The 24788-nt window shown below is 36.7% G+C and overlaps 1 pseudogene; it reads right to left on the reverse strand.

Moving 5' to 3' along the window:
• Window positions 1-3182: 3182 nt before the first annotated feature.
• LOC144236153 (S-formylglutathione hydrolase-like) overlaps window positions 3183-24788 on the reverse strand; it is a 39016-nt pseudogene continuing 17410 nt past the window's right edge.

The following is a 24788-nucleotide window of genomic DNA, read 5'->3' on the forward strand; positions in this document are numbered from 1 at the left end:
CATACTTCTTAAATTTTGTGAAAGACATAAATTTACAAGAATTTCCTGAGAACCCTACATAGGATAAACTAAAAAAAAGCAACAAACAAAACCCATGCCAGCCAGACATATCACAATAAAACTACCAAAACCCAAATATATATATATTTACATACATATATTTATTTATTTACAATATACTTATATCATATAAAACACACAGGGAAACAATTTGAATAACTATGGATTTCTCATCAAAAACCATGGAGGCCAAAGACAGTGAAATAACTTCCAAACGCTAAACAACAACAACAAAAAAATTGTTAACCCCAAATTCTATATCCAATAGAAATCTTCTTCAGGAATAATGGCAAATAAAGACATTTTCGGCTGATGGAAAACTAGAAGTAGGAACCACAGACCTGTTCTAAAAGAAATACTAAAGGAAGTTCTTAAAGAAGAGGGAAAAAAAAAATACTAGAGGGAAACATGGAACTACAGAAATAAAGAGTGACAGAAATGAAAAATATTGAGGTAAATATAATAGGTTACTTTTCTCCCTTTGAGTCCTTTAAATATAACTATCAAATGCCAAAAGTATAACACTGTCTGGTGAGCCTTTCAATGTGAGTATGTGAATATATATTACAACTATAATATAAAGAAAGGAATAGAAAGGGATCCATGAGGATGTAAGGCTTCTACATTTCTACACGTTCCAATTAAAAACAGCAACTGGCAGATTAGATTTTAAAGCAGACTCTGCTATATTTGATTACAGGAAATCCACTTTACATATATAAACCTACAGATCAGTTAAAGTAAAAGGAGAGTAAAAGATTTATTATGAAAACACCAATCAAAAGAATACTGTAGTAGCCATATTAACATCAGAGAGAGTAGACTTTTTAGAGCAAGGAAATATCAGGATAACAAAGGACATTAAATTCATTGTTAAAAACTAATAAAGAGGTGAATTTTCTAAGAAGACATAATAATATTAATACATATGTTTTTAAAAACAGGCATCAAACTATGTGAAGCAAAAACTGATAGATTTAAAAGAACAGACAAATTAACAAATATAGCTGAAGATACCTACAGTCAGTAATCAATAAAAGAACCAGATGGAAAATCAGCAAGGATACAGAAGATTAAACACTAATTGCCAGGTATAGAACATTCCATCCAACAATAGCAGAATGCACATTACTTACAAATATTCATAGAACAGTCTAGATAGATCATATTCTAGGTCATAAAATAAGTCTTAATTCACAAGTGTTGAAATCATACATAGTATGGCTCATTATAAATGGAATTAAACTAGAAATAAATAACAGAAAGACATCAGGAAAATCCTAAAACATTTAGAAATTAAGCCATGGGCCAAAAAAAATCTCAAGGGAAATTAGAAAATATTTTTACCTGAAATAACACAAAAATGCAACATATCATAATTTATGCAATGTTTAAAATTAAATACTTTAATAAAAATAGAAAACTTCAAGTTGATTATCTAACCTCACATTAAGAAACTAGTGAAGAAGAACAAGTTAAGCCCAAAATAAGCACAAACAAGAAAACAATGTACACATTACTACTACTATACACTACTATGGAAGTGTATTCTCCAAATATATGAACAGATATAAATGGAGTGGTAAACAGAAAACCGCAGAGACAATCAATCCAATCAAAGAGTAGTTCTTTAATAAAACTCTAATCAGATGAGGGGCTCCTGGGCGGCTTAGTCGGTTAAGTGTCTGACTTCAGCTCAGGTCATGATCTCACCGTTCATGGGTTTGAGCCCTGCATCGGGCTCTGTGCTGACAGCTAGCTCAGAGCCTGGAGCCTGTCTTTGGATTCTGTGTCTCCCTCTCTCTCTGCTCATGCTGTCTCTATCTCTCTCTCAAAAATAAATAAAACATTAGAAAATAAATTTAAAAACTGTAGTCAGATGAAACATTGAAGAAAAATATGCAAATTACCATAATCAGGGCTTCAAGGGGAGAGAACACTACGGATCCCATAGATAGTACAAGGACAATAAGGAAATACTACAAATAACTCTACGTGCAAAAATTTAACAATGTAGATGAGATGGACCAATTTCTTGAAAACTATAAACTACCAGAAGTCACCCCAAACCAAATTTTTGGTGACTAGAAGGTGTTCATCTCAAAAAAACTCCCCAGGCTTTATTCAGGACAATTGCCTGCTCCCAGATGCTGTTTCTCCAGCCTCAGTCTGTGCTCCCAATTTCACCCTCCAGCCTCCATTAAAGTTTAGTCCCAAATTTTGGCCACTGAGTGTCTAGTCTACCCTTTTCCTTATAAACTTCTAATTTCATCCCTTCACCCTCCCCAGACTATTTTTATTGAGAGAAGAATTGATATCATCTTTGGGACCTTGGACAAGCCTAGGCTTCTACAGGGGAATTTTTGAAGAGTGTCTGATTAGCTTCTCTTTCTAACAGTCCCTCCCCTCTCTCCCTATTATCTATTGCCAAAACTTCCTCAGCAGCAACCTGTGCACTTGGTATTAGCGTACATTCAGAAAGTTTCAAAGCACTTGCCTGCTACTCTGTACATGGCCAAGCCCTCAGCCAAGGGCCTTTCTTCATCTGGCCACACTACTCCCCGAAACAACCAGATTTCAGTAGCATGTGACTTGTCTCATGAGCTTTATTTTCTGCTTTAAAAGACCCACAGAGTCCTCAGAGGAACTAAGCTCTCTGTTCAAATAACTGTGGGAAGATTAGGACACTAAAAGGACATCTGCTATAGCTCTTCCTTCTAATTCAAGGAAGAACTCAATGCGTTTTACACAACTTATGTCTGTAGATTCTGGTTTATGGATTAGCTTCTAGGGCCCTTCCTCTCTTGTCAGCTTTCCAATTAGTTTGTATGTGTTTATAATAAGATGGAAAATACATATACCAAAAGCAAGTTCTTGTCTCTGTCTGAAAAATGATTAAGAAGCTTCTATCAATTTCTTATAATTTTGGAGTGGCATCTCCAAACTAATACCAGAACTGGACAAGTATATATTCTCAGGCAGCATTTGCCACTGCCTTGACAGGTATGACAAGGTGCATTTCTGGCAATATTTTGAGAGAACACAGGAGCAATGGAGTTTGTAATAGATTCAGTAGTGAAGCCAAAAAGTTATAATGTTTGAACTTCCCAAGAGCCGCCTCCTTATTTAATATGAATTTCTTTAAACCACCAGAACTGGGCCTCATTCCTCTCCCACACTCCCTGGGAATTCTGACTCCCATCCAGAATCTTCCCTGTGATTTAAGACCAGAAGCACATGGTCTTTATGGTGTCTCCCAAACTGGACTTCTCCTCTTAGTTACATGCTGACTACTAGCTTCTCACTGAAGTGATCCCCAGCTTTGCAGAAATACCTGAATGCTAGCACCAATACTTCTCTGAAACTAAGCCTTTGCCCTGTTTATTTTAATAACCAGAATCTGTGGCATGTGCTTCTTTAAGAAAATACAACTTCTGGTCTCCTCTTTCTTTCTTTTTTTTTTTTTATTTTTTTTTTAAATTTTTTTAATGTTTCATTTATTTCTAGGAGAGAGAGAGAGAGTCAGCGTGAGCAGGGGAGGGTCAGAGAGAGAGGGAGTCACAGACTGAAACAGGCTCCAGGCTCTGAGCCAGCAGTTAGCACAGAGCCCGACGCGGGGCTCGAACCCACGAACCGCGAGATCACGACCCAAGCGAAAGTCGGACGCTTAACCGACTAAGCCACCCAGGCGCCCCTCCTCTTTCTGTCTTTCAAGAGCTAGCAGGCGCCTACTGTCCCTGTTACACGTAATTACCTCTCTATGCTTTACCCCTTCCTTTTTAAAAAAAAAATTTTAGTGGGGGAGAGAGTAAGTGGGGGAGGGGCAGAGAGAGGGGTATGAGGAGCTGAAGCAGGCTCTTCACTGACAGGCTGACAGCAGTCAGCCGGATGTGGGGCTCAAACTCACAAATTGTGAGATCATGACCTGCGCCGAAGTTGGGCGCTCAACCTACTGAGCCACCCAGGTGCTCCTCTACCCCTTCTTTAAAGAGGCATTTCCCTCTTGTTCTCTTTCTAAAGCCCTAGGAGTATTAAATTTAGGGCTTGGACTTCACTTGTTTTCCATATTTGTGGCACAAACATCGCCAGAGGCTTTATAAAAGATTACGTGAAGAAAAACACACAGCACAAAGTGAATAGAAAGAATTTTTTTTAAAAAGCTCTCCGGCAACAGAAAAATCAAAAGACTAGTCAATTGTTTTCTGCTAGAACATAATTTCATCAAATAAGTCATAGTTATTCTGAGAACTACAGCTTGTTTGATTAATAAAAAAATCAGTTTATATTATTTTTCTCCTTTTAGAACGCGGGTTTTCAAAATTGAATGCCCGAGGAACTCTTTTTTTTTTTAATTTTTTTAAATTTATTTCTAGGAGAGAGAGAGAGAGAGAGACAGCGTGAGCAGGGCAGGGTCAGAGAGAGAGGGAGTCACAGACTCTGAAACAGGCTCCAGGCTCTGAGCTGGCAGTCAGCACAGAGCCCGACGCGGGGCTCGAACCCACGAACCGTGAGATCATGACCTAAGCGAAAGTCGGACGCTTAACCGACTAAGCCATCCAGGCGCCCCTGCCTGAGGAATTCTTAAAAACACTAACACCTGATTCCAAAGCACAGAGACTCTGATTCAACTTGCATGAGTCGTAACTAGACATCAAGATTTTTTAAAGTTCCCCTGGTGACTCTATTGTGCAACAGAATGGCTTTCTCGTGTGTGGCAAGTTTATCATGATCAGAATCACCAAGAGTTTGATAAGACACAGATTGCTAGAGTTTCTGCCAGGTTCCAATAGGGCCCGAGAACTTCCATTTCTAACAAATCCCCAGCTGAAGCAGCTGCTCTGGAGATCTTGCTGTGGGAGCCACTTCTTCAGAGCACATTCATGTGCACATGAATCACCTTCTTGCGCACATCATTCTGAGTAGAGAGTCTGCACTTCTGGTAACCTTTCAGGAGATTCTAATGCTGCTAATCTGTGACCCATACTTTATACAGCAAAAGATTAGCCTATGGGAAGTTAACTATTAGAGTAGGGAATTCATTAAATACATATGATTTTGTGAAAGAGTGAGGAAAAAAATGTAGTACCAAAGCACCCTTTCGGAGCAAGTTTTCAACTGTAATTTCAATATTATTACATGGATACATTAGAAAAATGTCATGATCTTTGAGAAATTACAAAAAAAAATGCTTTATGTCATAGAATAAGAAAACCAAAAGTACTTTCCTTTTCAGTCTTTTTTATATTTATTCTCAAAGTGACTATTCTTATAATTGACTGTGGAATGATGCATTTTTAGCACTATGAAATCCAGAGTGTTGAAATCCTTTCCCCCAAATATTCTGTTCATTACAATTCTATAGTCCTGAAGAAAGTCTCTTACCTGAAGTTTTCCACGCATTTAGGCATTTTGGATGATGTCTGATATGATCAGTAATAAGGGTTGCAATGAAGCAGTAGCTATAATAATAACCCTCTTGTAATCTAAAAACAACAGGGACTTTGTACAAACAGCTACAAAGTTATCTGATAGTAACTGTCCATCTGAAAGGAACCGGTCATCTTTTCCTTGGTTAATTCGCACATCTAGCTGAGAACCTGGATAGGACTTCATAAGATGAGATGCACCATAAGCCTTCCACTTACTTTGATCTCTTCCCAAATATCCACTAACAGCTTTTGAGAGTGTGTCCCAAAGGCAGAGCACTGGGTTGCAAATCGGAGCAAATGCTGACTCAGATTTGTACGTTCCCCGATTCTTCAAAGCACAGATCAGAGCTTCATGGCCTCCCATAGAGTGGCCAAAAATAGATAGCCTTTGCAGGTCCACTGGAAAATTGGCGTCATTATCTGGGTGGCTCCTCGGTTACCTAAGAATACATTCTGTAGGTAATTTCCCAAGGGTCGTCAGTGATGTCCACAGAAAACCCAGCACCGCTGCCAAAGTCCCAGCTCTAGCCCTTCTCCTTTAATATTACAGCCACGAGGGCTGGTATCTGACGACAAGGCCATGTTCTGAGGCAGCTTGATGAGAACCAGACTTTGACACAAAATCTCATTCTGTGCAAGTTAAACCAGACAGCCAACTTAGTGCCGAGGATTTTCCAGTTTCTGCCTTTGGTAATAAGTGATGTGGGAATGTTGGCGTTTGGAGCCGAGGGCCAAGAAAGAATTCTCCAGATGTCTTCGGTGCAAAAAGGTGGTTTTATTAAAGCACAGGGACAGAACCCGGGGGCAGGAAAGAGCTGCACTGGGTTGTGATGGGTGACTGCTGATATACTTTCAAGCTGGGCGGAGGCTAGGGATAGTGTAATTCTCTAAGGAATCTTGGGAGCAAGGTTTCCAGTACCCTGAATGGGCCGGCTGTTACTGTGAGGCAAAGGTCATTTATTACTGTTCAGTAAACCCTCAGTCATGAGGCCCTTCAGATGTGTATCAGTGAATGCTTGGAGGAAGATTGCCAGCGTACACTTGGGGGAGGTTTCCGAGGGGATTCACATAGCCTTACGGGATCCTGGAAGTCACAATAATGTTAAGCTCAGATTGTCTTTTGCCCTCAGCAAAGTGTCGTCATCGAGGCAGCTGACATCCTACAGGAAGGTCTCTCTGCAGGTCTCAAGGACTCCCCAGTGGGCTATAAGTTGACAGGAAATTTAAATTTTTCTTTGCCTTTGTTTCCCACATCAGTAAGTAGATAGCGAATTTCATTTTGCAGTTCAATTCAACGCTGTCATATTCCAAACCTTTCTACAATCCTCCAAAGCATTCGTCTCTGGAAATCTATTTGAATTTTTTTTTTTAATGTTTTATTTATTTCTAGGAGAGAGAGAGAGACAGCGTGAGCAGGAGAGGGTCAGAGAGAGAGGGAGTCACAGACTGAAACAGGCTCCAGGCTCCGAGCTGGCAGTCAGCACAGAGCCCGACGCGGGGCTCGAACCCGCGAACCGCGAGATCATGACCTAAGCGAAAGTCGGCTTAACCGACTAAGCCACCCAGGCGCCCCTCTGGAAATCTATCTGAATGCCATTCTTCTCCTGACTGGCTGATACCCGCTCCTTTGTCCACACTAGAGGACAGATCAGGGATTGGCAGCGGTGGGGAAAGCAGCAGCAGCCAGAATGGAAAGGGGCTGGGGTGCTCCGCTCTGTCTTTTTAAGGTAAAAGTGTCTAATGCTCCAAAACCCAAAACATTGAATATATATATATATATATATCAGTTTTGCTGAACTGTAATTGACTTACATAAAGCTCATCCAATTAAAGTGCAAAGTTCAATCATTTTAGTGTATTTACAGAGCTGTGCCACCATCATACAATCTGATTTTAGAATATTTTCATTATTTCCAAAAGAAACTCCCTACTGAGTGGCAGTCACTTGCCATCCCCATCACCCTTACTCTGTGAGCCATAGGGGAGAATCACTAATTGACCTTCTATCAGTCGTTAGCTATTCTGAACATTTCTTATAACTAGGATCACGCAGTATGTCATCTTTTGTGCTTGGCCTCTCTCATTTAGCATATGTTTGCTTCTCCATTATATAATCCTGTCAGCATTACATACACGTTTTTTTCCAGTGATATTTAAGAATATTCAGTTTTTATATCTGTTCATTATTTTCTCAAGTGCAAATTATCAGCCCTAACCAAGAATGTAACAGTAAACCAGTAACCCATAATTACGCTTTAAAGTACATCATAAAAAGTATCAGATTTGACTCTGGCTGTTCTGAGAAGTGGGAGGAACACAGGAAGATTCTGTTTGTGATGTAACTGGTTACCACCACATGAGTGAATCTTCCTAATTTTCTAATCTGGAGTGACAAGCTTATATGACTCCAAGTACATTTCCTGTACTTGAATATGTACAGCTAGCACCTTACTAAAGTCTGCCACCATCCCTTTCAAGGCCTGACAACTTTTCTGACCATATGCTATCACGTAAGTTCATTTGGAAGGAAAAAAACAAATGCCAAGAACCTTGAACTAAAAATGTAAGCCTCATGGTCGTTATTAAAAATCAGTGCCTGAAAAGTACCTATTAGTGTGAGGATTGGAACCATTAGGCTCATGAATAATCATCTGGGGGCCATTTTCGCAAAAGAGTTCTAATGTCACAATTTTATAATTCAGCTTTTGCTAATCACTTCGTATTTTTTATTTTCTAGGCTTAAACTTAGTGGGTTTAACAATTTTTATGCTCCTTCTACTCTGCATTTTTTCTACTCCATTTTTACGTAAATGACAAATCAATTCCTGAATTTTCTTTAGTGTTTTCCATTCTTTGGATAATGAAGGTCTTATTATAGGGTGGGGAGAGAGAACATTTGGTTTGTTTTGTGTACTTCTCAGGCACGCGTTAAAGCAATGGCTTTTAGGAACTGCTGGATTTTTTTGGAAGCATCTGAATGCCAGACTTCCAAATTCTGAGAAAATATGTGAATAACCAAATAAAATGTCATTGTAGTGTGATAACTGAAACTTTCAGACTTAAGATTCTAGATTTTGAGGCAGTGACAGATATATAAATGGCAAGAAATGCCAGAAAATGATGAAGAATTTGATAAGGCCATTATTCAAAAGTAGGAATAAGATATTTAGCAGATGTTAGTAAAAATGAGATCAGTAATATGTGTATTTATCTCTTGCACATTAGGATGATTTTCACCAGTCTGAGAGCTCATGTGTGAAGGTGTAGAGGCTCTGGGTGATCCATGCAAGTGAACAAGACATGATGGAGTGACACTCCATCTGGGCTCTCTGTAAGATGAGAAGGTTCTACATGACACTGTTTCCTAGTCTATGGTGGCAGTGGCTTTGAGCTTCTTAATGCTTTGAGAAGCTTATAAAGGCCCTGGATCCTCTCTCCAGAAAAATTCATAGTATGTGCATAATTCCAAAGATTCCAGATGCCTTGAAGATGGCTAACAGGTGAGGATGCCTGGAGCCCAGATGAGTCATAGATTTCACCCAACTCAGCACAGAATAAGTTATATATGTTGGTGATGATGATAATGAATAGCTCTGGTTTACTAGGTGAAGAATGAGGAAAAAAACACTTGTTTTATAAATGGAGTTTCATTTAACTTAGGGGCTAATGAAAATTCCTCCCAGATTCTGGCAACAGGCTGTCAACCTGTACTGTTGATATCTGTTATTTTGAGTGCTCATTCTTTTCTGTTTTTAATCGATAATTTTTGGCAACTTGGGAGAGGATCCATTTAAGAACTACTGACGATTTATTTACTGATGACTTTGTACCAAGCACTCTGATAAGCAATTAGTCTGCATTAGCTCATTTAACACAAACAAATCTTAGTAAACAAATCCTTCCTACTAACGAAGAGTTAAGGCTTCTAGTAACTCCCCGATGGACCCACAGACTATTGTGTGGTAGGAACAGCTTTGTTTCATGAAGTGAAGAATGTGTAGAACATAAATCATTTTTTTAATAAATCCATCTTCGTTGCCCCAGTAATTACTGAAAATTTCTTCCAGATTCTCACAGTCTGTTAATATTAATTTTCACTGTTTGTTGGTTTCGATTATCATTATCTTCTGGCTTTGTCGGTATTTTTTTTAATGTTTTTTTTAATTTATTTATTTCTGAGAGAGAGAGAGAGCATGAGCAGGGGAGGGTCAGAGAAAGAGGGAGACACAGAATCTGAAGCAGGCTCCAGGCTCTGAGCTAGCTAGCAGCACAGAGCCCGACACGGGGCTCGAACCCATGAACCGTGAGATCATGACCTGAGCCAAAGTTGGACGCTTAACCAACTGAGCCACCCAGACACCCTGCTTTGTTGGGATTTTAATGTGAACTCTGGACACGGTAAAGTGGGAGCTGCTAGTCAGAGGCCATTTGAGCCCTTCTATACACCATTCCAACAGGAATTGTCATTTCCATGGTAGAGCTCCAACACTGCCATTTGGCTTCCCTATTAGCTTTGGCTTTCCCCCAAAACCTGCTACCTGGATTATAAACTGAAACTTATTCTATGCTTTACCCATGCATACCTTGTTTTCTTTTTCATTCATCCCGGTTTCATGCTAAATATGAAATTAGCTAGAAAATTGCCACTTCAAAGGGTTCATTGCAAGGCTGTGAAGAAAAAAAAAACACAGTTTTTGTAAAGACTATCATGCTCAAGTTTATTGGGTAAATATTTGCCATTAATGTCAGTAGGTAATGGAAAGTGTTCATCCTGTGATCATCTGCTTTTTTAAGTCTTCTAGCTTCTGTCATCTCCTTCCACCACTTAAAAGCTTTCCTTATGCAGATTCCATTTTTCTGGCCTCATATTTTCATGCTCTACACATTCCCCTTGAGTGACTTAATCCACTCTTTCACAGTTCTGCACTCCCAGCCCAGACCTCTTTCCAAACTCTTGACCTGTGTGATCATTTACAACCTGGATCAGCCATCCAGTTTTCCATGGGCATCTCAAACTCAACATGTCCAAAATAAAGTTATCTCCTTCAACAATCCTACTTCCTGAATCATCCACTTCCCTCCCACCATTCACCCATAAAGAATTAACTTCTGATGTTTCTCACTACCCCGTAATATTCACCTTCATTAATTTATCCATGTGAAACTCAGAATCACCTACGTTCATTGATCCACGTGGTATCATCTCTCGTTAATCGCCATTTTTTTTTTGCATATGGAAGTAGGAAGAATAACATCCACTTATCCCAGTGGGGTCAGGGGAGTTTGCGGCTGTTTTAAGGCTCTTTCAAACCTATTTTTGTGTGATTAAAATGATGGAATCTCTTTGAATGAATTTAAGCATAAAATACAAACTATTCTACCTCTGTAAGTTTTGCACTTTCAGCTTAGAAAATGTTAATATTTTCACTCAAGCCATCTGGGTCTTGGAAATATCATGTGCTTTTGATGACTATATGTGAAAACTATTTTTTGCATCTTTGAAAATTATCGAAGGAATGCTATTTACTAAGTTTGCTTTCCTTTCTATTTTTCTGACCACAAATTACAATTAACTTGCAATTCAAAAGACAAACTTGAAATATATTTAAGCAGTTCCAAGTGAACACCACAGATATCAAATGATCAAATTAAGATATGAATAGCTGTAGATGACTCAAATGTTTCCTTGACTTACCACTGTCTTTGTTTGGACGTAATTCTCTTTCACATTAAAAAATAAAAGTCCTTTGGCACCATCTGCTCCTGTAATACTCTGCCACTCATAAAACATTTTATTCCTGGACACTGCAGTTTTGAAATTACTCCATGAAGGTTTCTTAAAGAAAATAAATTGAATTTCCATTCCCCCTAGCTTGTTTCTTAACAAATAGCAGACGGAGAAGTTTTGCTACTCAAGAAACACAGAGCTACAGGAATATTTTGTTATAAACAGACATTTCCCTTCTGATTTTCCCTCTGACCCAAGGCTATCTGGTACCTGAGGACACAATATTTTATGTGCCATGTGAACCTGTGCAATAGTTTTCCTTTAAAAGATGCAGATCTACTTTTATAACCTGAACCATAAAATGGGGCGAATTTTCAAGTAGTCTCATCCATTTTATGGATAAACATTAAACAAATGACTAGATTGCCAAAATAAATTCTCCAAGGGAAGTTGATAGACTGAAGCAATAAGACCAGTAAAAGAAATCCCACAGAGTAAATAGATTCTTCTTCTATGAAACAGAAACATACGCTCAGATGTAAATCAGACTTTTCCAATTTTTGACAGTGGTAATAGAGGATGAAGCACCTGACTTCTTCAATGTGTACAACTCCAAGTTGGTGATATTGATTTAGAAATATAAATAAATGGTATTAAGATAGCGATATTGAAATTGTCATAGATGGAATAACAATAGGCCAAGTATATGTTCATCCTTTCAGTGAGTATCAATATACATCAAACACTTGTTATGTCTAGAGTCTATGACAGTTTCTGGAAAGAATCAATCATTGTCCTATAATTTATAATAAAATGTATTCATCATCTTGTAGATGCAACTGGACCTCCTTCCTCCAGTATATTCTATTTGAATCCATTACTAGCCACAATGAACTTTGTAGAGTTAAAATTAAGTTACATGATAAAGTTCAAACTCCCTTATATGGTTTACAAAAACCTTTACGGCTTGACTCCTGCTTACCTCTCCTAACTTGCTCTTTTACCTTGCTCCCTGATCACAATGAATTACTAACCATGCATAGAGTAAGTTGAGCCTTTGCCTTCTATTTCTCCTGGCCAAATGCTTTTCCTCCTCTCCTTGTCTCACCCTTTCTGTCTGACCTTCAGTTTCTAACCAAAACATCTCCTTGGCTACAACTTCTCCAAGGACTAAAACATGGTTAGGTGGAGCCTCTTAGGCAGCAAATGCTCTACTCCTGAAATATATCCACAGGTGAACCTCTTTTTTTTATGTTTATTTTATTTTTGAGAGACAGAGGGAAAGAGAGAGACAGCGCGAATGGGGAAGGGGCAGAGAGACAGGGAGACATAAAATCCAAAGCAGGCTCCAGGCTCTGAGCTGCCAACAGAGTCCGATGTGGGGAACGAACCCACAAACCAGGAGATCTTGATCTGAGCTGAAGTGCGATGCTTAACCAACTGAGCCACCAGACGCCCCCTGCAGGTGCACCTCTTATGCACCACATAACACTCCAGGCCTTGATGCCTTGAAGCCTCTAACACAGCAAGTGATTTACTTGTCTGCTCCTAGTAGACTATCTACCCCTCGAGGACAGGAAATATACCTCGTTTGCTCTGGAAATCTCATGATGTGAAATAGAGCCTGGGCTCATCTTAGTGATAATTTGCTAAGTAAGTAAGTGGAAAATTAAACCATGCATTGACTTGGTAGGACTTCTCACTGACTTGGTAAGACCATTTGACAGTGGCAAGCGTGTGAGGTAAGGGAAATTATCCTTAGCCTCTCTACTTGACTACATGAATTGAGATCTCTGATGGTAAATGCACACACTTAAACATATTCCTTTTTTTCCTCCCTCATATATTTTAGTTCTAATTTATCATTAAAATGTTTCACCCTGAAATCAATAAATGCCCAATCTTTCCTACTGAGAATATCCAGTGGCTTTTTCTTGCTTTATGTTTCATGATGGATCAAAATGCAAGGCATCTCCAAAATCAGCTTAAATCTTTTTTCTTTTCTTTTGAAAGCAGGGTAGACAGTAAAATTAACTAATCTAGAAAAATAGAGAGATGAGAACTCTGTCTGGATCAATTGTTTGGGTCTGCACAGTGTAACATATAAAAGTACTGAACTTATGAAAAACTTTTATTTCATCGGTCTTTTTTCTTCAAATATTTATTGACATGGACATGGCGCTTCAGTGCCACAGCATAATTTTAATCTGTATCCATGGATCCCAAGATCAAATCTGGAAAGTAAATAAACCTGTATCTATCTATATTTGACTGCAAGGGGTTAGATCACAACACAACAGTTATCTATGGCTGAATTTTATTTTCATTTTTCACTCTTCTATATTTTCTTACACTTTCACAATGAGCAGGTCAAAAAGAAAACCAATAAACACGTTTACACACAGGAATGAACAGAAAACACAGCAACATCATTCAAGAGAGAAATTAGTAAATATGGTGGTCTGTAAGTTTCCTGCTATCTTTAAAATTCTATAATTTTATGACTTCTCAATGTCCTATGCAAACATAAATAGATTTGTCTATACTAGGCACAGTAGGGATTCTGATAGAAATGTCTGCCAAATGTTCTTTCACAATAGAGATAATTAATAAAACAGTTTACATATGACTTAGGTCATAATAAAAGGTGAATGCCTTGCACGTAGTAGGCACTCCTTCGGTGTTAAATGAAGTAATCCAGCAATTGGTCAACGAATGTTAAATGACCTTGGGGCTAAAATTCTGTCTCTGCTGCCCTCCAGTGGCTCATGTGCTTAACTCCAAAAGGCTTAAGTGCCCTCCATTCCCAGATCCCTATTTGAGGGGAGTATGAATGTTCAGATTTGGGGGCTTGGTATTCATTTTGGACAGAGTTTTATATTCGTCCTCTGTGATATTACCTTGGTAGGTCAAAACCAAATGCATTATCTGTCTCCTCCAACCTGAAGGTCAAACTGAAGCAAAAGTAATAGATGGTGCAATAAACATGAATATTTTGTACATTCACACTTCATAGATATTTTTCATTTGTGTCACATTAAACTTCTAGTAAGAAAATGTGGTGATTAATAATAATAATAATAATAATAATAATAATAATTACAACTCTTTTACTAGAAATATTTCGGGGGGCGCCTGGGTGACTCAGTTGGTTGAGCATCCAACTTCGGCTCAGGTTATGATCTCACAGTTCATGAGTTCAAGTCCCACATCTGGCTGTGTGCTAACAGCTCAGAGCCTGGAGCCTGCTTATGGATTCTGTGTCTCTTTCTCTCTCTGCCCATCCCCCACTCACGCTCTGTCTCTCAAAAAATAAACATTAAAAAAATAATAAATAAATGGAAATCTGGCCCCTTGTTCAGATAGTGTTGTCAGATGCCATTAGGCATGAAGGTTCACAGCAAAAGTACATCTTAATGAGCAGCCCAGACCTCTAAACTTGCACATCACCTAGGTGTGGTACTGTAGAAAAAATGTTAACTTAGCAACAAATATCATCACTGCAATCGGTGAATATTAGAACTGTATTTTTGTATTGCTTTGGTCTGTGGAGGTTATATCCTGAATTCAGTTAGGTGGTCAGTAGAGTGGCCACAGGAAGACACCTTGTTTCTAGAACCTTCAGTTTCAGTATTTTGACACTATCTATGATCTGCTCCTAGATATCCTGTGTTTCTGGCCTCATCCTGTGGTTTTAGATAACAATCTCCAACTGAGTTATCTTCTACATGACTTCCTAGTATGTTTATCTTTTCCTGTTATTGTAGTTCTTCTGGAATATCCTTTTAGTGTCAGCCAAGGAGTCTCAACTCTTTCCTTCTCTGCCACCATATCTCTAGGTGAGGTGATTATTTCTATCTTTTTGCTCACCTGCAGTCTATCTTTTTGAATTAGAGTCTCTTTATTTATTTATATTTATTTGTTATTGTATTTTTTTTTACTCTTTACTTTCCAGCTCTTACTTCTGTCTCTTGAACAATTTCTTCCTTTTCAGTAGTATGAATTATGTGATATTATTCTTCATAATAATGAGTATTTTTTTCTTATTCTCCAATTACTAGAGCCTTGTGTATTTTATTGATATTTTCATAAGCTCTTGGATTTATTTAACAAATGTATCATTTTTGTGCTTTTTACATCACAATGATTTAGCAACTTGTTTTCAATTATAATACTGGCAATATTATAAAAGAACATTTATTTTTAGAACTAATCCTAAGAGAATAATTTTTTCACAAAAGGCTTTTTTTTTATAGTACTGAAGCATTTAAAAAACAAGCTAAAATAAGGGCGCCTGGCTGGCTTAGTCAGTTAAACATCCAACTCTTGATCTTGGCTTAGGTCATGATCTCACGGTTTCAAGAGTTTAAGCTTCACATCGGGCTCTGTGCTGACAGCATGAAGCCTGTCTGGCATTCTCTCTCTCTTCTCCCTCTGCCCCTCGCCAACTCATGCTGTGCACCCCCAATCTCTCTCTCTCTCAAAATAAATACACATTAAAAATAATAAACTAAATGTCCAACAAGATATGTATGATATAAACTCAATAGTATCATAGAATGCAATAATATTCAGGAAATAAAACAATTTTATTTAAATATTCATTTGCTTGTTACAAGTCCCTAAAATACCAAGTGAAAGTTAAAATTATAGGAGATTTGGGGAGTTAATAAAAACAAAGTATTAAGTACAAACAGCATTTTCCCCATATTTAGAAATGAAGGTGCATAGATATATTGTGTGTATGTTTATGTATTAGGTATATGCACATTTAATGTCTGAAAGAACATATTCCAAGCCACTAACAGTGATTTTATCTGTGATGGGGTTGTCATTATCTGACTCTGTAACCAAAAACTATCCCAACTCTCATTATTCTATTTTTTTTTTTTTTAAATTTCTAGGAGAGAGAGAGACAGCGTGAGCAGGGGAGGGTCAGAGAGAGAGGGAGACACAGACTCTGAAATAGGCTCCAGGCTCTGAGCTGGCTGTCAGCACAGAGCCCGACGCAGGGCTCGAACCGCGAGATCATGACCTAAGCGAAAGTCGGACGCTTAACCGACTAAGCCACCCTGGCGCCCCGTAACTCTCATTATTCTAATAAGCCTTTAAACTATCCAATTGCCTTGAACTTCAGCATACATTTTCATACAATTTCCTAAACATTTCCAATCAATTTATTGTAATGCAGTAAAATCTAATGCATAATACCCTCTCTATTCTATCAGTTCATCAATTATTAGCAGAATATACTTGAGACTAGAACATTAAGATAATTTCATTGATCTTTGGCATTATTAAGTGAAGGGAAATTCAGAAGTAGAAATGCACTACATTTAAGAAGCAAAGACATCAAGCTTGGTTTGTAAATACAAAATGGTGAATTAAGAAGATATGTGTTCTTAAGAACTTATGGAGAGACACACACAAAAGGAAAAAGAAACAATTGAACCCCAGTAGCCTTTTCATTCTTGTGGCAATGAAAGTGAACCAAGAATACAATGAGAATTTGTTTTAAACCATCAAGTTTGTGGAACTTTGTTATGGCAGCCATAGGACACAAATCTAATTTCCTTAGGAAATTATCCATTTTATCAAGGTTTTAAATTTTTATGTATATAGACATCTATAAATCAGTCCCTTGTGAAATTTAATTGCTTCTGATTCAGTTTGTTTCCACTTGTTTTCTCATTTAGTATTTTTTAACTTTCTATTTTTCTTGATTAAGTTAGTATTTGTCTAGTGTTTTATTTCACTGCAAAATGGAGATTTATGAATTAGATCTACTGTTTTCTATTCTGAACCTCAACAATTCTTGGTTTTATCTTTACTACTTCCTGGCTTTTCTCTTTCTTTGGTTTATTTATCTTTTTTCTTTCTTTCTTCTCTCCCTAAACCCCCCACCCCCTGCTTTGCATTTTGAGCTGGAAATTTATTTATTTTCATTCTTTCATTTTTGTTCATAAAAGTGTTTAAGGGTATGAAGTTTCCTCTGATTGGTATTTTAAATATACCCAATAGAGTCTGATATATAGTGTTTTCATGTCATTAGTTTTCAAAAATTCTTTAATTTCAGTTTGTATTCCCCCTTCATCTATTAAGCAAGAGTTGTTGAATGGAAGGCTTTTAAATTTCCAGCTGGACTTTTGTTGTCAATAATTTTTTTTTTTTTTTGGCTCTGTGATAAGATAATGTATAACATTTCTAGTTCATGGTACTGATTGAATATTTTCCACATAATATATGATCAATTTTTGTGACTGCCACATGCACTTGAGTAGGTACACTCTACTACCAGAATGTGAAGCTTTATATATCCTTGAGCTCTTAACAATTTGGTATTTGTGGTCTCAAGTTTATCATATTATTTTATAATTACAATGTATATTTGCTGAACTTTTCCATATACATTTTCTTTGTTCTTTTCTTTCTTTTTACCTATTATAATCTTTTGCTATTTAGAAAGTTCTAGTGTTATCCTTCTCCTTATATATTTTTTAAAACTCTTAGTTCTCTCTTCCTTCTTTAACCTTTAACTCAACATTTTATTAGTTATTTCTGATATCCGTTTACTCTCCTCTATTCCTTATATTTTAAAAAGAAAGAAATTAGTGGGGCACTTGCATGACTCAATCGGTTAAGTGTCTGACTTCAGCTCAGGTCATGATCTTGCGGTTTGCGGGTTTGAGCCGCAGGTCCACTGAGCTGACAGCTCAGAGCCTGGAACTTACTTTGGATTCTGTGTTTCCTCCTCTCTCTGTCCCTCCCCTGTTTGTGCGTGCTCCTCTCTCTCTCTCTCTCTCTCAAAAATAAATAAACATTAAAAAAAAATTGGGGTTGCCTGGATGGCTCAGTCGGTTGAGCGTCTGACTTCAGCTCAGGTCGTGAACTCACAGGCCCGGCTGTGAGTTCGAGCCCAGTGTCAGGCTCTGTGCTGACAGCTCAGAGCCTAGAGCCTGCTTTGGATTGTGTCTCCTTCTCTCTGTTGCTTCCCTGCTTGCACTCTGTCTCTCTCTCTCAAAAATAAATAAAGATTAAAAAATATATATTTTTAAAAGAATGAAATTATCCTACCTTCCTCTTTTGCTGCCCCTTCTCCTCCCATAGTTTAGCTGCATTTTTTATATTTTCAAAGAATAACTTATAATACACAGCACACAACATATTCTTCCACCAAGCTTGTCTCCAGTTTTGTTTTGGTCTTACTTAGACCTACAACTGAATATATTAAATGTGTGCCATTAGTCTTTTTCTTGCTGAAGTTTCCTCAGTCATATCTTTGGTTATCAGAGGTTCTTTCTAGTAGATTTCTCAAGAAGGCCTGTTAAGCACAGAATGTCCTTCTCGCTAGCATATTGGCATCGGTATCTGAAAGACAACTTGCCTTTCTACAATTCTTGGTTCACATCTCCTTTCTTTGAGCTGTTTGAAAATGCTGCCAACTGATGCCTCGCTTTACTTAGGCTTTTCTAAGAAATTTGATGCTGGTCTAATTATCTTGTTCTTGTAACTTATTTTATTTATTTTAACCTGGTGGCCTCGAGAATCTTCTTCCTAATTAAAATTTTTTTTTAAGTTTATTTATTTTTGAGATAAATAAATCTCTCAGAGAGCATGAGCAGGGGAGGGGCAGAGAGAGAGAAGGAGGCACAGAATCTGAAGTAGGCACTTGGCTCTGAGCTGTCAGCACAGAGGCTGGTGGGTGGCTTGAACCCACAAACCATGAGATCCTGACCTGATCCGAAGTTGAACACTTAACCGACTGAGCCACCTAGGTGCCCCTCTTTTTCCTATTTTTTAAAGTCTAATGGTTTCAGACTCATAGGTCTAATGGGGTATATCACAGTATTTATCATTCTGGGTCAATTTTCCCTGGTACTTTCTAGGCCCTTTCAATATGTAAATATAGGTCTTGTTTATTTCCAGAGGGTCTACTTAGATAATAACTTTGTGTATTAATTCTGCTGTATTGTTTAATTTTTTCTCCTCCTGAAAATGCAATTTTACATAAGTTAGTTCTTCTTTGCTTGAAAACCATCTCAGTCACTTTTCTTTGGCCTTTTAAAAATCTCTTGTTGGGGCACCTGGGTGGCTCAGTCAGTTAAGCATCCAATTTCAACTCAGGTCATGATCTCACAGTTTGTGGGTTTGAGCCCCGTGTCAGGCTCTGTGCTGACAGCTAGCTCAGAGCCTGGAGACTGCTTCATATTCTGTGTCTCCCTCTCTTTCTGACTCTCCCTGCTCACGCTCTCTCTCTCTCTTTCTCTCTCAGAAACAAAACATTAAAAAAAATTAAAAACCTCTTGTTTATTTTTCATTCTCATGGCTGTTTCATTACTATTTTTCATTACACTTCATTAAGTGTTCACTCACATCTTTTCTTCCTTGGGTTCCCCATAATTTAGTCTTTATTTTTTTACATGATTCCCTTCCCCCTCCAATTCACTCAACCCCCATTTCGTTTCCTTCTGTTCTTGACTCTTGGATGTTTGATGCAACCTGTTTTGTGTTTTGTTTTAGTTCCAAAAGTCTGGTTTCAGAATATTTAATTCCTCTTGGAGCACTGTGTTATAGTTTCCTTCTGCTTTCTTCTGTTTGAGGAAAAATTCATCAGATAAACGCTTTCAATTTTCATTTTTGTTTTAACAGTAATTTGTACAAAGACTGTGTCCTTGCTTGAGGTAGTGTATGACGTTCTTTTTTAAGAAGGGGTTCAAATTAACAACCCCAAGATCAAGAGTCACATACTCTACCAACTGAACTGGCCAGGTGCCCCTTATGAGATTCTTATTCAAAAACACCTTCTTCTGTCAGCATAAAAAAAGTGTAACGTCTTTTTAAATGGTGCTTGATTTTCTGTAGGGAGTAAAGAAAATGTGTGCTCTTTGACAATTTTATTTCCTTTTGTCTTCCAGAATCTTACATTTCCTTTGCTTCTTTTTGTCATGCACTCTGAATTTTCCGAGACATGTCTCTCTTATCTTCTTAACTCTTCTCTTTCCCCACAATTTTCTTTCTTCCAGTTGCTTTCTTATATCCTCTGTACACTTTTAAGTCCCTTTCAGGAGATCACTACCACTTTTCAGTATTTTTACACGTAGGGTTGATTTCCTTTTTCTGGAAGTGATTTTCAGATCAGTCTTAGGTCCACTGACATTTCTCTTTTTCTCTTATGCAGTTTTTAATGGACTGTCATTGCTCTCAAAGCACACTTCTGTCACAAGTATGAGGTATAGTTTACTGGTCTTTTAATTTTTCTAATTTTACATGTAAACTTTGGACCTTCTCTACTGTATGAGTTTTGCATAGTTTTATCTGTTCTTCTTGTTGTTCTGATTTTTTTTTTTTTTTAGAGGACATGCTGGGAGATTTGAATCTACGCTACTGACTTTGCTTTGGGCTCCTCAGACTCCCACAATTTTAAGTGGTGGATTTTAATATATTATCATCAACTTAATTAAAAGTAACTTTGAAAAAATGTGTCTTTTTTTAAGCAAAAAAAATCCCACAAAGCTGCACAAATGTTTCTCAGCAGAAGACATGTTAAAGTCTTCAGGCCTCTGCTCAAAAAGAAACTTCTTTTGAAATACCTGAAGCACTATGAAGCATCTTTGAGATATTAAGGGGACACGGGACAATTGCAAGTGGCTATATATTGTTGAAGTTTTCTCAACATTAAAGATAGATTAGGTAAGATAATTATAGCGATTTTGATTTTGAGCTTAAAATAGTGTTATGGAATGGCTATTAAAAAGGTAACATGTGAAACACTAGTTGAACATCAGTTTATGGTGAAGTACTGTCAGGTTATCTAGACTACTTTGTTTTGACAGGATAGATAGATTTGGGGATTATTGTAAATATAAACGTGTCTGGATATGTGGATACATCTGACAAATCTATTATTAAATCTTTTTGAACAGAATGGGAAAATGTAGGCTGTATGTGTCTTAATTGTTGCCTATAAGCTATTAGACTTATCTTTGTGACAGATACTCATCTCTTCATATAAAAGAGGTCTATCAATACATTCTTTTTCACTACTGTTGTCCTAAACAATTTTCCCTTATCTGTTCCTTGTTTGTTTTTACCCCAACTTCTGACCTGATCCATTTTCCCATTTATGACTTTGCCTTGAGATTTGGAATTCATTACAATTTTCTGGCTAGCAGCTACACTTGGCTAAAATTCATATTCTCTTGGATTACTTCTAGGAAAAGGGATGGCTATAAATTGAAGATGATAAAGCTATAATGTAAAACAAAGGGATAAAAGAATGATAGAGTCCATATTCAGATTCTGAAAACTATTTAAATGGCACCATACATCAGTTACACTAAGTGAATTTTGTACGATTTCTTCTTGTATATTCCTCTTTTCTCTTAAGTATCTCATAATGCTTAATTTTGAGAATTACTTCCCAAATTCTGAAATTTTTTGTTGTTCTGAAGAGACACTCCCAAGCTGATCAGCAGATGGCACTGCTAACTTGAAGAACCAATTCCTATATGCATTAAAAATTGGAGACATGACTTCTTAAAACTATTAACAGACACTATTTTTTCATCTCACATGTGTATTGTAGAAGGAGAAAATGAAGTTAGGCAGATGGAAGAAATTTAAAATCCGTAATTACAGATAAAATCACTATGAACATTTTAGTGCATAGCCAAGTTTTATATTCACATGTTTAACAAAAATGGAATATATCCTACAAGAGCTTAGTAACCAGATTTTTTAAATGAACCATGTATTAAAAACAAATTGCTGTGTCATATTTCAACAACAGATTTTTTACAGCTGTAAAACTACATCATAATTTAGTTAACCAATAATATGTTGTCTGAAATTTGGATTGTTTCCAATTTCTTGTTCTCATAAATAACACTGTCATGAACATCCTATTGCCTAATTCCTTAATTATAGGGTCACATACTTAATTGTCTCCACAGAATACATTCATAAAAGTAGAACTTCTGTTTTAAAATATATCTATATTTTTAAAGTATTATTTTTAAATTGGTCCCAAGAAAGGAAATACTAATTTATACTCTTTTTTCCCTTTATTTTTATATATTTATATCTATATACACTATATATTAAAATATCATTTGCTTCAAAATACATACAAAGTATAACTTCCAAAAAAATTCTGTCTTTGATTAAGTATATTCAAACTTTTAATAGGTTTATGGCCTGCTTGATGTTTGTGAATTGCATAGAATTCATGTCTTTTACCCCTTTTTAAAAAACAGAATAATTCATGATTTCCCTACTTATTTTGTCAGTACTCTTGATATATTAAGGTTATCATTGCCATTAAGGTTATCCTAAATATCCCAATGTCATTAACCCAAGAGTAATATAGGAAAGGATTACTTTGCTTTAAGAAGAATATATTTCTTATTTTTAAGATTTATTGAATTTTTCTTTGAGTGTTATTTTAGGATTAATTTTAATAAATGTCCACAGGGGCTATGAGAAGAGTTAGTCTATACTCGCATGCTATAAAAATCAAAATTTACAGTCCTGGTATACTTCTCAAATCCTCTACATAATGTTTATTTTTTGACCACTTGGTTTTTCATTAAAAATAGATGCTAGAATTTTCCACAGTTATGTTTCTTTTCATTCACATTTGTTTTTTTATCTTATCATTACATTATTTGATGCATTCAAATTCATAACTAACATTTTTGTAGATTTTGCATTTTGGTTCAAAAAGAGCTCTTTGCTCTGTATCAGTTGTTTCTCTCTTTTTTTTATATCAAATTACATTTAGTATGCTTCTTAATTAATGTATCAGTTAGTACATTATTAATATATCAATAAATAGATACTTTTAAAGTGGTAAAAAAGTTTTATCTTTTCAGAGCCTTAAGCATTGTACTGATAATGTTTTCGATGTGTTTTCAATGGCTCCCTTCAAACTAGCCCTATCACAGATCCATGTCACCAAATACTGTGGGTTATTAGGGTCTGAATTCCATAATATAAATGTTATAAAGAAGAATATGAATGCCTCTTATGCACTTGATGCTTAGGGAACTACCTAGTTTGAATAGAATATTTCTATTTAAATCAATGGCTTTTTAAAAATAATAGTCATTCACTTAATGACAGGGTTTTCAGGAATAATTTAAAATCTTTAAGCACAGGATGGTATATTTCCTTATCAAAACATCCACACAAAGTAGGTATAGTTATTATTACAATATTTTAGAGACGAAGAAAGAAAGAGATTAAATTACTCCCCCCAGGTAAAGCAGCCAGGATCCAAATCCACAGAACAAAAATAATCTGTGGTTTTCTTTCCACAACCTAGCCAGAGAGAGAAAAGCCAGTGAATTTTTATGTCCTTTGTTGAATTGTCAATTGGAATTTTTTTATTTTATATAGTTTACATAAGCTCTTTATGTGCTATAGCTAGTAATCGATTACAATTTCAGTAACAAGTATTTACTTAGGTAATTCCTTAATTTCCAGTAACAAGTATTTACTTACTTAATTTCTCTTAGGTGGAGAATGGTTCTACCTCATCCTTGATGTCTATGTGTGAATTGTATTTGCATAAAATCCCAGGATATCTTGACCTTGCTATCATTTGTTTAGAGAGAGAAGCTTCATGATCCCATCAATGAGTTTGGGGGCAAAACTCCCTCCAGTGAGACAAGAGAAACTAGTTCTGTTCTGCTCTTTGAAGTTGTGAGTTTGATAGGGGCAGGCCCCATGTTTCATGAAGGCCTTGCATGGTCCAAGGCTAGCTGTGAGAGGATGGGTATATCTGCCTAATTCAGAGACTTTACATTAGCACACCTGCCTATCACTATCCAGCAACACCCTCCAAGGTTAGCTTAATAATAAGAAAGGTGATATTTTGGTCTCTTTTGACTGATCTCTGTTATTTTTCAGTAGGTTCAGAAATGGAACAGAGTAGAGAAATACTATTTACTGGGCAACTTGAATTTCAATAATTTGGTGTTTTCTCAGTGATTTTTTTATAATATAAAATGTTTTGGGGCGCCTGGGTGGCTTAGTCGGTTAAGCGTCCGACTGTCGCTTAGGTCATGATCTCGCGGTACATGGGTTCGAGCCCCGCGTCGGGCCCTGTGCTGACTGCCAGCTCAGAGCCTGGAGCCTGTTTCAGTCTGTGACTCCCTCTCTCTCTGACCCTCCCCTGCTCAGGCTGTCTCTCTCTCTCTCCTAGAAATAAATAAAACATTAAAAAAAAATTTTATAATATAAAATGTTTTTATTTGGGAGAAGTAAAATTTATTGCTTTTCTAAAATTCCTCAAATTGCTTTTATCCTTAGAAAATATTTTCCCATACTAAAATCATTCAGATTTATCTATATATACATCTGGCTATTACACAGTTTGGCTTTTTGTTATTTAAATTCATGTGAAATCAGCTTATGTACACAAGGTGTGAAGATTGCTAAATCATTAAAAAAACACGCTGGCACAACTTTCAAAATTTTCCTTTTTATTCACAAAACTGCTATAATTTCATCATATACCACCTATCTGTATGTGTGGGTGTATATGTTTATGTATATGTGTATTTATA

This window comes from Crocuta crocuta, unplaced genomic scaffold, assembly GCF_008692635.1.
Source record: "Crocuta crocuta isolate KB4526 unplaced genomic scaffold, BGI_CrCroc_1.0 scaffold95, whole genome shotgun sequence".
NCBI classification, from domain to species: Eukaryota; Metazoa; Chordata; class Mammalia; order Carnivora; family Hyaenidae; genus Crocuta; species Crocuta crocuta.